Genomic DNA, 15,078 nt, shown 5'->3' with positions numbered 1-15,078 from the left:
AGGTAAAGTTTTGATATAGGATCAGCACAAGTGAGATTTTAGAGTTTTAAAATGCGTTCCTTTTCTGGTTCTCAAAGTTGTTATAAGAATCTCCACCTGTGCAAACAAGTCTGTGGATGGTAACCAAAGAACTCAGTGTCACTGTGAGGAAGCACAAAAAATAAAAAATAAACTCTACCATCACCATTTCACAATTGTCCTGAGTTTGCAGTTATATCCTAGTAAAGATATGACGTGTGTGTGTGCGCGCGCCCGCGCTTGTGCACCCGCACATGCACACGTTATTATTTTATGTAAGTCTCAATTTGTCTCCAACTATATGAGATCTGTATAGTGTCCACTGCAAATACATGTCATGATAGGTTCTAGGAAACGCAGAATAGACAAAATATATTTTTAGTTGAAATTAAGAAGGAAAGAGACAGCAGGAGACTTGCACTGAAGAATTGCAATTCTAAATGCTACCAGCAGAGGGCTGCTAGAGCAGGCATTGGGGGAGGTGCTGTTTCAGGTAGAGGGCTGTAGGAATGGGGCATTCCAGACCTGACGGTAGGCAATGAATCATCTGTGTGCAGAACTACAAAACAATGAATGCACATTTCTGGAAATTGCAAGTAAAAGATGGCAGAGCTATGAGGGTCCTGGGGGCTATGGAAGAAAGTGAGGCCAATGGGGCTTGATGGAAAGCTGCAGAATTAGAAGTCAAGGCCATCTGGCCTGATTGTGCATGCACAAAACACGGTTCCTGGGGGGTTCACACAGCTTCACAGGCCACAAGAGGAAGGGGAGTCACTGGATTTTTAATGTAATGGTTTATGTTGCCAAGGAGAAGTGGCTTTTATTTTATATATATATGTATGTGTGTGTGCATGTGTGTAAGCCTGCAGCTGACTCCCAGTGTCTTTATTTTTTTATTTTTTTTTATTTTTGAGACAGGGTTTCTCTGTGGCTTTGGAGCCTATCCTGGCACTTGCTCTGGAGACCAGGCTGACCTCGAACTCACAGAGATCCACCTGCCTCTGCCTCCCGAGTGCTGGGATTAAAGGTCTGCGCCAACAACGCCCAGCTCCAGTGTCTTTTAAAATCACTTCACACTGTGTTAACTCCAGATGAACCTAGAGTTAAGGGATCCCTGGTCTAGTCAGCCATCTTGCCCCTGGTACCCTGGTGGCTGCCACATCTACCAGGCTTTCACATGGGTCCTGTGGAATCTGAGCTCTGGTTCTCACCTGGCAGATCAAGTGATTTACATACTGAGCCTCCCTCCAGTCTGTTAACCTATATTTAAAAAGGATTCTGTGTGTGCCATGTTGGGGACAATTTTCACAAAACAATACCCTTTATTGACACATTCTCTTCTTGGCAACCACACACATGTGTAAAATTCGTACTGGTGTTCACTGAACTCTTATTTCCCTCTCACCCCTGCCACACCCTCTTCTTCCTCACAAATCTCTCTCCCAAAGTCATTAGCTTTGTCTTATTACGTATCTCCCAGAATTCAACAAGGGCCATCTGTGTGACCCGAGTTTGGGATTATCCATTAGAGACTGTAGGAGTCAGCAGCAGGGACACAATGGGTACTCTGACCCACCTTAGAGTTAGAATTATGTACACATATACAGATACACATATACACAATACATATACCTTATATCTTTATGCACACACACGTGTGTTCCTTGTGTCTATAATTACACAGAAGGTGTTTGACTACATGTGTGCTTCCGTTCTCCCCCAGGTGCCTTCCTCCGCATGTCTGTCATGTCTCTATTTGTCCTAATCTCCCAGGTCTGTCTCTTTTCCTATAGCTTGGATCTTACCTTAGCTGTGTGATCTGAACAGGCCGGCCAGCACCCAGAACCCTGCTATCAGCTGTTGGTCCCTACGTCCAACAGTGGACCAGGAAGAAGGTGGCTCATGGTGGGTTTGGTTCTACCTTCACAAAGGGTTATTTCTGGAGTTCACAACTAGAAGAACTAGGCGGAACCAACTTCTGGTGGTTGCACGTGGTAGAATACAAAAATCCACTCTTAGCTCTTTTGACTTATTTCTTCAGTTGGTCAAGAACAGGTTATTTAGGCCCATTGCAGTTATTCATCTGTGATCTCAACCACACCAGTGTCCATCCAGGGCTCACACTTTCTCACTAATGCATGTGGACGTATATCTCTTTGCACACTGCTTCTGTCACCAATAAATTGCTTGAGGGCTTTTTAAAAAATATCACGATGCCCATCTTTAAACGCAAGGTTTCAATATTGGGTTATGTGAAAGAACGTCGGGGGAGGAAATGTCGGGGAGAAATGCTGTAAATATAATCTCAAAACAACAAACAAATAACAGCGACAGAAAAACAGCCTTGCCCAATGCTCTGTACTCTCTTATCTTCATATTAGGGGAAAACCTGTTGTTTCAATGTATGGAATATAATTTCTCTCACTTCTCTGATTATTGGTATGCTGGAAGTTTTGCCAAATTAGAAAGTCAAGCCTTGCCAGTTTGGGTCATACTGTTCCTTTGTGGTTTCCTAAGGATAATATGGAACACTCATGAAATGCATTTTGAACAATATTTTTAGCTGAGTAATTAGTTGCTTCAGATAGAAATCCATTTCTCCGGTGCTTTCTAAGCCGAGCCAAGCCATTTCATCTGTCTGCAATAAAAGATTAATGCCATGATCACACTCTGGCCGAAATGGAGCCTAGAAGAGGCCCACCATGCTGCATGAGTGCCCGTGTGCCTATGATAACATAGGCACACGGTATTTGATCCAGCTCTCCCATACTGATAAAATAAGCAACAGAACTTGTGTATCCCTAAGGCCCATTTCCTGAAGATAGATGGCCATTCCTTTCTTCTCTCCTCTTGGTTGCTACGTCTGCTCATCATGTCATAATACGCCAACTTGGAGCCAGACAGGTTGGTCAGGTGGGCCATGTCCTTTTCTAAAGAGTTTTCATTACCACCATTAATTGTCTCCCCAGGTCCCCACAAGAAGGCACCGCATATATCGATACAGATAAACATGCTACTTATTTATTCATATCAAAGAGCCTTTTTTCTCAGCTAGATGTGAATTTTAGCCTCAGTCTCCAATCTCCCAGTGGTAGCGGATCAAAGCACCACAGCTGCTAGAAAAGCTTGAAAATATTAAAATCAAGAGAGGCCTCCAGGGCCTTGCTGTCCTCTGCTCTTTCAATGGAGTGTTTCTTTCTTTAGGGTATTGTTAAATTCCTTGATAAGCACTGAGCTGTAGCCTGGCGAGACACTCTGAAGATCAATGACACACTGAGTATGATGGTTTTAAGGCACACTTTTCTCAAGCTAATCAATAGCTGCTTTCCTGGGGTCCCTCTGATGCAAATCTCTCACCCATCAGGCCCTTCTAAAGCCTCTCTGGTCTTTCTGTTTGGGGCTATTATTTCTAAAAAGCCATTTGCTCATCTCCTAGTAACACATGTTGGTTCACCTTGTCTCCTATTGTCCTACCAAGGTGCGACCACTCCAATCTGCCTATACACTAGGGTATTAATAACTGTCCACCGGAGCACTCTCCTGGCTTCTTCACAAGGCAGAGCAAAAGTCTTTATTTCTCTAATAGCCACGGCAGAAGGAGACATCAATGGAAATCATTCCCAAGACTCACAATTTCTCAATAGAAAAATACAAACTGTTTCAAATTTGAAACTGAGAGACAAGAGTAGAAGTTAAGGCATGTTGGAAAATGTACAGATGCTACTACAAGGCTGTGTGATGTTAAAATATTGGACCAAAAATAAACAATCATCCTTCTAGCACATAAGATAATCTTGTGGAACAAGAAGTAAAGACTTACCATCTTACATGGGGCAAAGCAGCTCAGGCCGGGAGGACACTGTGCACAACTCACTCCCATGGGGACAATGGTCCCAACATAGCTCACAGTATGCAGAGAAAGTGAGGCATGGTCCTCACCCACACTGTAATCTTAGACTCCTGGATACTCTCTGCAACTGTCTGTTGCTGTGTCTCTAAAGCTCTTTCCTTTACTAAATAAGAAGCTCTGTGGTGTCAGTGAGTGGGATGACCCCATGCCCCAAGGTTCCAGAGAAAGAGGGAAACCTGCCGCCACAGCCTGCCCTGTTGGGCAGCTGAGAGGCATCGGAGCAGCTTCCATAGGCTTGTGCCATCCCGGTGCTCTTGGACATTGGACTCAGCACTGCCGAGATGATAAAGACAGGTCCAGATGAAGAAAAACCTCTAAAGGTTTACACTACATTTAAAAATATATGTAGGCTTGTGAGAGAAAAAATAACAGGAGGAAATAGAGTAGCTGGGTGTGGTGGCGCACGCTGGTAGGATTTGCTGAAGGAAGCAGAGGCAAACGGATTTCCACAGAGAAACCCTGTCTCAGAAAAAAAGAAAGAAAAGAAAGTAAAAATAGAATAATAGAAAAGCCACCTAAAGATGAAAAATACACAGAGAATCTGGATACTATATGCCATATTGTTGTCTTTAAATTGTTTGATTGCCGGGGAAAGACTTACTGATGCTAAAATACATTTGATTATAAATGCTGCTAAATTAATCCAAATTATACATTTTAAAAATGCTTTGACGTCAAAATTTAAGTCTAAGGACAGGTTACTTGGAAGGGTTTGCTTGTAGTTCCACAGAAAATCAAAAGCTGTTGATTCCTTCCAGACTAATATGGTTTGATCAAGCAAGACCCCCTGAAGCTGAGACAATACAGCCTTACAGATGACAAAAACAAGGACTTGGTCAGGTTTCTATGTTTTATCATGATCCATATGGCATGAACATCAGTTTAGAAAGAACGACACCCAAATCCCCAAATATTGTTTATAAATGTTTGTTTTCATTTAATTGGAGTTGGTTATAAATGATAATGAGCATAGTCAATCTCTTTTTAAAGAAAAAAAGGGGAATAGGATATAGGAATGAATACTTTGCATTGGTATGGATTTTCATTAATTGATACAACTTTAAGGTCAATTTTGTGATAGGTATATGTCTCCTCTTGTTTAGGTATTGTGTTTATACACATCTTTTAAAATGATATACATAATTAAATAAGGTTATTAGTCACCTATGACAGTCAGAACTTATAATTAGGTTAGTTAGGTTTTCTAGATATACAGAGATGTATTTGAGATGGATAGGTATTCTTCAAACCTTTCAAAGACCTACAGAAATATGGCATTTAAATGGTTTAGGGTTTTTCTTGGCAGTGAGACACAACTGCTCCTGGCACACCAATTACATCAGAAAGGAGGATGGGCATCGAAGAAACTCGTTATGGAGTTTGCTTTCAACATGGCAACATTGCTTTCAACATTAGCCATTTGGGCAAGAAACTGCTCTTGCCTGGACTGTTTGTTGTTGTATAAACTGGACATACAGGACCCACAAGAAAGTGACTGCTGAACTTACAAAACAAGACAGTATTGAAGGGTTCCTGTTGAAATGGAGAAGTGTGCCAGACACACTGTGGCCTATGGGCTGAAGATGGATGCCCCAACGTTACAGAGGAACTTTGGATGACTGTCCAGGTAGCAGATGTCTCTGTCAATTCTAGAGTTCATATATTATCCTACTGTGGTCTTTGATAGCGTTGAAGACAGATAGTTATGGTTATAATTTTCTTCAGTTATTATAAAAAGATAAGTTATCTTTCTTTTATTTAGACAGAAAAGAGGAGATGATGGGGAATGTACTGTGTATGTTCATCTTATTGATTATTGAATAAAGTACTTGTTTGGCCAATGAGACAGCAAGTTAGACGGGACTAGGAGTCAAAGAGGATTCTGGGAAATGTAGTAGAGAAGTGGTAATCCAGGCCGGAAGTGACATAGCAAGGAGACTCATATAAACAAGGAGAAACAGGAAGTATCCTCTTTTCCCCTCTGCTCTTCCTCCAGGGTGGGATGTGATCCACCGGCAAGAGAGGGTGCCAGCGAAAGCCATCCTCTATAAGATAAGTCTTATAAAATATATAGGTTTATGATAATTGAGACTGAGCTAACAGATGAGAATCCTAGTCATTGGCCAAGCAGCTTTGAACCTAATACAAGTCTCTCTGTGCATTAATTGAGGCCCTAACTCAAGCGGGCAGCTGGCGTAAAGCGCACACGTGGCAGTGGGGCTCGGCGGCTTTTGGCGGAAAGATTTATCTTAACAGCTCTGTTTTGTACTCATTTGATAGCATGGCTCAAAATAATTTAAGGAACTTATTTATACCCCACCCCAGGTCTAGTGCCTCTCCTCTTCTTCCAAACGAGAAGCTCTGGCTTCTTGGAGTCTCTCCGTCCTGCTGTTGTTAATCACTGCTCATTTCCCTCCCCCCTTCACTGGGACATGGGAAGTTGCCCACTTGAGGTGTTTGGGGGGGCTTTTCCCTATCATTTTGGATGAACCCCATCAAGCAAACATCAGACAAGCCTCCTTCCACATGCTATGGGTGGACAGGGAGTTTCTGCCCAACATTCTCTGCTCACCAGCAGAGCTAAACATCCATCGAAAACAGAACTTTTTCTTGTATTAGTAAGTGATGACAAAGCACAAAGAACTTACATCTCATTGTGGGTCAGCTCACTGGGTGGCAAAGACTTTTGAAGGGAAAGCCATGTCCATGGAACTTAAGGGCACACCAAGACAATAATATGCCCCATTTCTCTATAAGTTATCCATTTGAAGCCCAAATCCTTATTTCAAAAGCCTGCCAATGTGAAAATGTCCAAATACCACCCAGTGTATTCTCACTCTCACAGCTGGTTGGTGGGCACCTAGAGGCTCCCTGCTTCAAAAGACTCTGTAACAAAGCACATATGTGATGTGCATATGTCCACCATTGTGAAGCAGAGAGAGAAAACTGGCAAACCTTAACACTGGGATCATTTTCATTCCCTCCCGTTTCTTAAATAATTCAGAAGTCATCTTTGCTTGATCATTAACATATATTACTGGAGGAAATTGGGGGCAGCCTCAGGGCTCCATTGGTAAATTGATTATGTTCTTTGAAGAAAGTCATTGACGCTTGGGAAAGAAAGGAAAAAAAAAAAGAAAGGAAAGTGGGACTTGGATGTGCTCTAAAGTTCACAATCAATATGGATGTTAATATATTGCAAAATACGCCTCATCATTCCATCCGTTTTCCTGGCAGATTTCTAAGTTATCTATGGCCATTTCTGTTTCACAAGAGAAGTTTATACCAAGGCGAAGTAGATGTTGGACATAATTATTTGGTAACATATTTATGAAAATAAGATTACTTTTCTCGGGGTCTCAGTCCATGATTTTTCCTTCAAGGTTTGACAATGACTAATAATACTGCCAATAAACACCAACAATAACGGATTTGTCATTCCACTATAATAGCTAAGTGGAAGCAATTTCAGCTAGACATGATCATCTCTTGAAAACAAGTTTGAATTTACTAGAAATGAAAAAAGGACTAGCGTTTCCCCCAATAATGGGAAGGAGATTATTTTTGAGGCCCAAAGACAACATAGATTGTTTTGAATTGGGTTCCGTCTCATTACTGATATATTTTCGTTTGCTGAACTGCCTCCAAGTTACGATCTGCCCAGTTTTCTGTCGAGAGTCTTATCTTTCCATTTTTATAGTCCATTCTCTTCAAAAGAGAAAACTTCCAGAGCAATTTGTTTAAGAAGGCACAGCGAGTGAATATCAAAGCAGGTGCAAAACAGGCGTGATTAAGCTACAGTCTTCCTGAAGAACAAAGCTCGGCCCTTGGCTCTGCAAACCCAGTAGCTTTTGGAGAATATTTCTCAGGATGGCTCTCTGAGGTTGGGCAGATTCCTTGCTTCATAACGATACCTGGACAAAGGGCAAGGAGCTGAAACCTATGTTCCACTTGCTGGTCATGTGCCCTGGCACAAGGTGACATCCACATGGGAGGATAAATGCCCATTTCTAATTCACACACAGACACTGTGCAGGGCAGTGGCAGCCCTATTCATTGTCACAGGAAAGCTAATGTTAAGATTAACATTCATAAAGGGAAGAAAAAATGGATCTCCATATTAAGAGGATGAGAATGATGGAACTATGAACTTTCTCACATCCACAGTCATGGCTGATCCATACAAAAATCATCTTTCCCCAAACTCAGCTTGCCCACAAGTAAGTGGAATGTATTAATGTTTACAGACATATATAGTAGGATGTGATACTCGGCAGCCATTGTCATCTGGTGCCAACTTTGAATACAGTGATCTCTTCTCTGTAAGAGTGTCATTCAGCTAGAGCCAGTACAGCCACTTACTCGTGAGGCTGCGTGACCTGCTCACAATCACGCTGCCTTCTGCCTGCTGCACACACAGAAGAAGGATGCAGAGCACAGAGCCTTGACCTTTCCCCAAGTGCAGCTGTGTTGAGCTGCAGCAGAATCAAACTTTTCTCATCCTGCACAAGTGTTGTCAGCCGGTTGTTAGAGAAGAGCCAGTGAACAACTATGGTGGAAAATATTGGAACAGTGTGAGTCTGCATCTCCCTCTGTGTGTAACTCTGTAGCACTCACTTTGGGCTCAAAGGGATCCATGCCCAGGTAAGGTTTCACATTGGTCCTGGGAAATGGACTTCTTATCTGGAATGGGCATGTCAAGAACTTCTTCATCCAATTCTGTGACTCCAATTCTGTGCCTCCTATTTATCTCTTCCCATAACATTTGGGCTGACCAACTAAGGCTGCCAGCTGTTGGAGGAAATCACTCCTGAAGTAACCTGGGGCAAATACTTAGCACAGTATCTGTTCTAGTAACTCACTGTCTTTCCAAGTCTAATGTCCATAGTTTCTGTTCTGTCCATGCCTGTCACTGAGGCTAACTAATCACACAAAGCCATCTGTCCTATCTCCTCATCCAAACACCCTTTTCTCTTCATCCTGATAAGATTAGGTCAAAGTGTCAAAAAATAATCTTGTCACTTAGTAAAATATGCTAATAATGTTTCCTGTCTGGAATTGGCCAAAGGTCTGAGTTTACAATCTATCACAGCTTCTTTGAATAATGATCTTGGTAAATAGGACAGCAAGGATTAAGGCAAAAATAATCTTGTCATTTAGTAAAATATGCTAATAATGTTTCCTGTCTAGAATTGGCCAAAGGTCTGTGTTTACAATCTATCACAGCTTCTTTGAATAATGGTCTTGGTAAGTAGGACAGCAAGGATTAAGGCAGCATGATAGCATTTTGAAAATAACCAGGAGTGAATCGTTGATGTTCATTGAGCTGGCCTCACACTTGCACTGGCATAATTCATGTTGCCTTCCTCAAGTTACTATTCCATCTCTGTCCTTTCTTCCTGCCATGAGTTTCTACTGTGACTCTCCTCTGGAGCAAGCACTATGTTAGTTTCTCATAGTCATATGGTACCCAACTCATTGCCTTCCTCCATCTCCAAGTGACCTCCGGATAAGCTTCATTTACCTTTGCAATCAGAGGTCTCTTTCTAATGTGGCATCTAACACAGTTGGTGATGTCCTCGAAGGCCTTCAACTACAGCCCATCCCAGTAAACACATTGCCATGCAGAGGAATGGAGGGATTCTCACAGGATGAATTTCACATATTTTTCATTACTTTAGAGCAAATCCCAAACTTCTCTAGATGATATTTTGATCCTGTGACCTAACTGAGGGAGAGGAGCCATGTTTTAATCAATGTTATAGTAACACCCAGCAGTGACTTTCATATCAAGTGTTATTAATATTTATTCATAAACTGTGACACACCTGCACATCTTGAAGATTTGTTTAAACATCTGTGAGTCACTGTTCATATGATGCAGGACCATCCCTGCCTCTTCTGAACCATCACCACAGAAGATGCTGAGAAACTATCCCTTCATTTCCTCCCACTGGTTTCCTTGCAGAGTTTTAAAATAGACATGCCTAACAGTTTATAGTTATCAGTGCAACCATTAAAAAATCAGAATGATCTCAAATAACCTAATGAAGTATCTTAGGGTCTTGGAAAAACTAAAAGCATCAACCACCAATGGAAAGGAATAATTCAGAGCAGGGAAGAAATTAATGAAATAGAAATGAAAAATAATATAAAGAGTTTTTAAAACTGAGTTGGTTGTTTGAAAAGGTTTTAAAAGGTGCAAACATTTGATCAAACCAACCAAAATATGGAGAAAGAAGACTCAAATTAATGAAATTTGCATTGGAAAAGGAAACATTACAATAGATAACAATGAAACTAAAGAATCACTAGGAATGTATATTCCAATAAACTGGAAAAATAAGTAATAAACAGTGAATTTATCAGCATTTATGACCTAACCATATTAAACCAAGATCACATAAATTACTTATATAGATCTATAACAAACAAAAGATTAAAAGAATAATAAAGATATATACCAACTAACTACCAAAGTCCAGGCCAAGATGTATTTACTACTCCATTTTCAAAGAAAAGCCAGCTCTAACACTTCTCAAACTATTCCATAAAATAAAAAGGAATGACTTCTACCAAACTGTTATGGGTGAAGTTAGTATCATCCTTTTACTAAAATCAAAATCTTCTCCCTCTGTCCCTCTCTCTCTCTCTCTCTCTCTCTCTCTCTCTCTCTCTCTCTCTCTCTCTCCTCTCACATAGGCCAACACTGAATACATATGTATTCAGTATAATGTTTGAAAGCTGAATTCCAAAACACATGAACAGTATCATTAGCCATGATCAAGTTGGCTTTATTCTAAATTTAAATCTGATTCAACATATATAACCCAATAAATGTAATACATCCATAAACAGAACCAAGGACAGAAAGGCTGTTGGCAAAGTCTAACAGCCCTTTATGATAAAAGTCCTGAAGAAACTATGAAGAATTGTATCTCTGCTTAACAAATGCTACATACAACAAATCCTTAGTCAACGTTATATTAAGTGGGAGAAGGTCAGAGAGCATTTTCTGTAAAGTCAGTGACACAGCAGAGGTGTTCATCACCTCTGGTCTTATTTAATACAGGTCTCAAAACATTAGCTGGAGAAACGTAAAGGGATACAAATAGAAAAGGAAGAAACAGAAATATCTTTGTTTGCAGATGATAAAACTTTATAAACAATAATCTCAAAATCCTCAAGCAGAAAACTCACAGCTCTACTAAACACTTCCTGTAAAGTGGTAGCATACAAAGTTAACATATGAAAACCAGTATTCTTCCTGTATACCCAGAGGTATGAGAAAGAAATCAGTACAAACAATTCTATCTTAAAATGGCTACAAAATACCCTGGAATAAACATAGACAAGAAAGTGAAAGACCTTTATAGTGAATATTTACAAAGACTGACGATCTTGTCAGAAGAGGGAACATCTCCTGTTTAAAAAACAGAAAACAGAATCTTGAAATTGATAAGGAAGCACAAAAAAGTCCTTCACTGCCCAGACACACCTGGCAAAATGGTTAGTGCTGGGGGTATTACCATTCCCTAGTTTAAGTTACACTGCAGAGCCACAGTAACAAAACCAGTACGGAGCTAACAAGAAGCAGATCATTGGAATAGACTAGAGCTAGATATAAAGCCACACATTGGCATTGTCTTTGTTTCTGACAGAGATGTCAAAGAGGATTCATTAGAGCAGTGCTTCTCCACCTTCCTATGCTGCAACCTTCCTCTACAGTTAGTTCCTCCACTGTGGGGACACCCAACCATAACATTATTTCCGTTGCTACTTCATAACTCTAATTTTGCTACTGTTATGAGTCACAATATAAATATCTGTGTGTTAGGATAAATCTTTCTGCCAAAAGCCACCGGAGCCCCACAGCCATGTGTGCGCTTTATGCCAGCCGCCTGAGTTCTCCCTGCCATGTGGATGGACAAAATAATACAGAGACTTATATTAGGTACAAATGCTGCTTGGCCAATGACTAGGATTCTCATCTGTTAGCTCAGTCTTCATTATATAAATCTATATATTTTATAAGACTTATCTTATCGGACACCTTCCATTGGCATCCTCTCTTGCCCGTGGATCACATTGCGAATCTGGAGGAAGAATGGAGGGGAAAAAGGGCCACTTCCTGCTTGTCCTTCCTTAAATATGAGTCTTCCTGCTATGTCACTTCCTGCCTGGATCACCACTTCTTTACTGCATTTCCCAGAATCTTCCCGCCTAACTTGCTGCCTCATTGGCCAAACAGTACTTTATTCAACAATCTATGAATAAGATGAACATACACAGAAGTACATTCCCCATCATCTGTGCTTTCTGATGCTCTTAGATGACCTCTGTGAAAGGGTCATTGGTCCCCCACAAAGGGGTCATGGCCCATAGGTTGAGAAAGCACTGCACTAGAGTCAGGGCAAGCTTGTTCAACAAATGGTACTGGGGAAACTGCATATCCATATGGAAAACAATGGCACCAGAGCCTTATTTTTATTCTGTACATGTCTAATGGATCTGAGACTTGGATCTAAGACCAGAAATTCTGAAAATGTCAGAGGAAATAATAGGGGAAAATACTCCAAGATATAGGGAAGGGCTACTGAGTAGGACTCTAGTTGCTCAAGAAATAAATTATTGACTAACAAACGGAACTTTATAAAGCTAAAAAGCTTTTGAGAAGCAACAGATACAATCATGTAAAGAAGCAGTCTGTAAGATGGGAGAAAATCTTACACATCTGGCAATGGTTAATATCTAGAAGATACAAAGAACTCAAAACCATAAACAAAAGAAATCAAATAACACAATCAATAAAGGCTATTGTTGAAATGAGTGGACAGTTCTCAAAGATGGAATACACATGGTCAGAAAACATACAAAAAATGTTAAACTAGCAAAGGGGCAATTGGATCGTATTTCCCTGTACACATATATTACATCGTCACAGAGTAAGTTAAAAGAAAACAGAGAGACTTTAATCACCCTTGTCAGGATGACTGTCATTAAGGAAATGAACAAGTGGTGCTGATGATGTGAACAAAAACATTTATCCCTAGTGCAAATGAAAATGTGTTCAGCCTTTGTGGAAATCAGTGTAGATGTTCCTCAGAAAGGGAAAACCAGGTCTACAGTTTCACTCCTCACACTACTTTTCTTAGTACCTGCTCAATGAACTTAAAGCCAACATATCACAGAAACACTGGCACATTCTTGTGTCCTGTTTCACTACTCAGAACAGCTGCGCTGTGGAATTAGCACAGGTGCCCCTCTGCAGAGAACTGGATAAATCCTGTGGTTCAGATACAGGATTGAATTGTTTTCAGCCATAAACTATAGTCAAGAGCTGGGGTGATAGATCAGTAGCTAAGAATACACATTACTCTTGTATTTTGATCTGAATTATATTACACCTAGGCTAAGCACCTGTGGCCTCTATTGGCACCTGCACACGTGTTCACATAAACACAGACACATACACATAACAAAAATAATAAAAAATAAATTTTTGAAAAGAAATAACTTGTCATCTTCAGGGAAGTGAATGCAAACAGAGAAAGCCACATTATAAATGAGTTAAGTCAGTTTCCAAAGGACAAACACTAGGGCTGGAGAGATAGCTTAGTGACTAAAAGCATATGTACTCCTTCAGAGGACTTGCATTGGTTCCCAGTGCCCACCTAAATTAGATGACTCCCAAACACTTGTATCTCCAGCAACAGGGTATCCCACAGTCTCCTCTGACTTCCACAGCCCATGTGCAAATACCCCCTCTTCCCTCCCACAATTTAAACAAATTTCTTAAAATATATAAACATTAGATGTTTTCTTTCACTTGGGAACCTTTATAGCTATGTGAAATCATGTCTATTTATGCACATATATATATATATATATATATATATATATATATATATATATATATATGCAATCATGCATACACATACACACGTACACACATACAACATGAAGATAAAATGCTATAGGGAGGGTCAGGGCAGGAGAAAAGAAGATAAGCATTATAGAAGGCATAAGCTCAAAGCATATTATATGTTAGGATGAAGTGTCCTTATGAAATCATGTACTATGTGTAATGAATATCCAACAGCTTAATGTTTATAAATATTTCCAATAATATAACTTTTGATTTATTCCTATTTATATTTATTATAACTGTGTTTGTATTGCAATAGTCTACATATTAGAGGATAATAGCTTTTATCCTTCTGGGGTTTATAGTTGCCATGTTCATGGCAGCACTCAAGTGAGGCATTACCACAAACCCAACTAAAGTGGCTAAATCTTTCTGCCTCTGGAAAGCAAATATCCACACTCCAAGGCTAGGAGGATGAGGCAGATGACTTAGTAGCTTCGATTCTGAAGCCCTACCCAGTTTCACCTCCTCTTGGGTGTGTCTCTCATTTGACTTTAAAAGGCCTGCGGCACCAAGTTGGTTGCCCAGAGGTTTATTTTCAGTATGTGAAAATAAACTACCCTTGTGTGAACCAAGATGTCCCTGAATGCTTTCCCTTGGCATAACTGAAACTTGAGCAGAAAGAGAAAAGTCTTGACCAAACATTAAGCAAACCTCAAACCAGATCATATAGAAAGCATAAGCAAAATCTGAATAAATCACATGTTTGTGATGCTTCACAGCTGGATTTTATAGACCTTATGAAAGAATGTGTACATGGGGGGGTGGTGGTGGTGTGTGTGTGTGGGGTGTGTGTGTGTGTGTGCATGAGTGTGTGTGTGTGTGTACATGAGTGTGTGTGTGTGTGTGCATGAGTGTGTGTGCATGAGTATGTGTGTGTGTACATGAGTGTGTGTGTATGGTGTGTGTGTGGTGTGTGTGTGTGTGTGCATGAGTGTGTGTGCATGAGTGTGTGCGTGTGCATGAGTATGTGTGTGTGCATGAGTATGTGTGTGTGTACATAAGTGTGTGTATGGTGTGTGTGGTGTGTGTGTGTGTGTGTGAGTGTGTGTGTGCATGAGTATGTGTGTGTGCATGAGTGTGTGTGTGTGCATGAGTATGTGTGTGTGCATGAGTGTGTGTGTGTGCATGAGTGGGTGTGTGTATGGTGTGTGTGGTTGTGTGTGTGCATGAGTGTGTGTGTATATGTGCATGAGTGTGTGTGTGTGTGTGTGTGTGTGTG

General features: G+C 40.5%; 1 protein-coding gene across 1 annotated transcript in view; it reads right to left on the bottom strand.

The window, feature by feature from the left end:
* Hs6st3 (heparan sulfate 6-O-sulfotransferase 3) overlaps window positions 1-15,078 on the bottom strand; it is a 726,575-nt gene that overhangs the window by 63,549 nt on the left and 647,948 nt on the right.

The sequence above is a fragment of the Cricetulus griseus genome, assembly GCF_003668045.3.
Source record: "Cricetulus griseus strain 17A/GY chromosome 1 unlocalized genomic scaffold, alternate assembly CriGri-PICRH-1.0 chr1_1, whole genome shotgun sequence".
NCBI classification, from domain to species: Eukaryota; Metazoa; Chordata; class Mammalia; order Rodentia; family Cricetidae; genus Cricetulus; species Cricetulus griseus.
The sequence above is the reverse complement of the archived record's forward strand: the minus strand, read 5'-3'. Positions and strand labels throughout refer to the sequence as shown.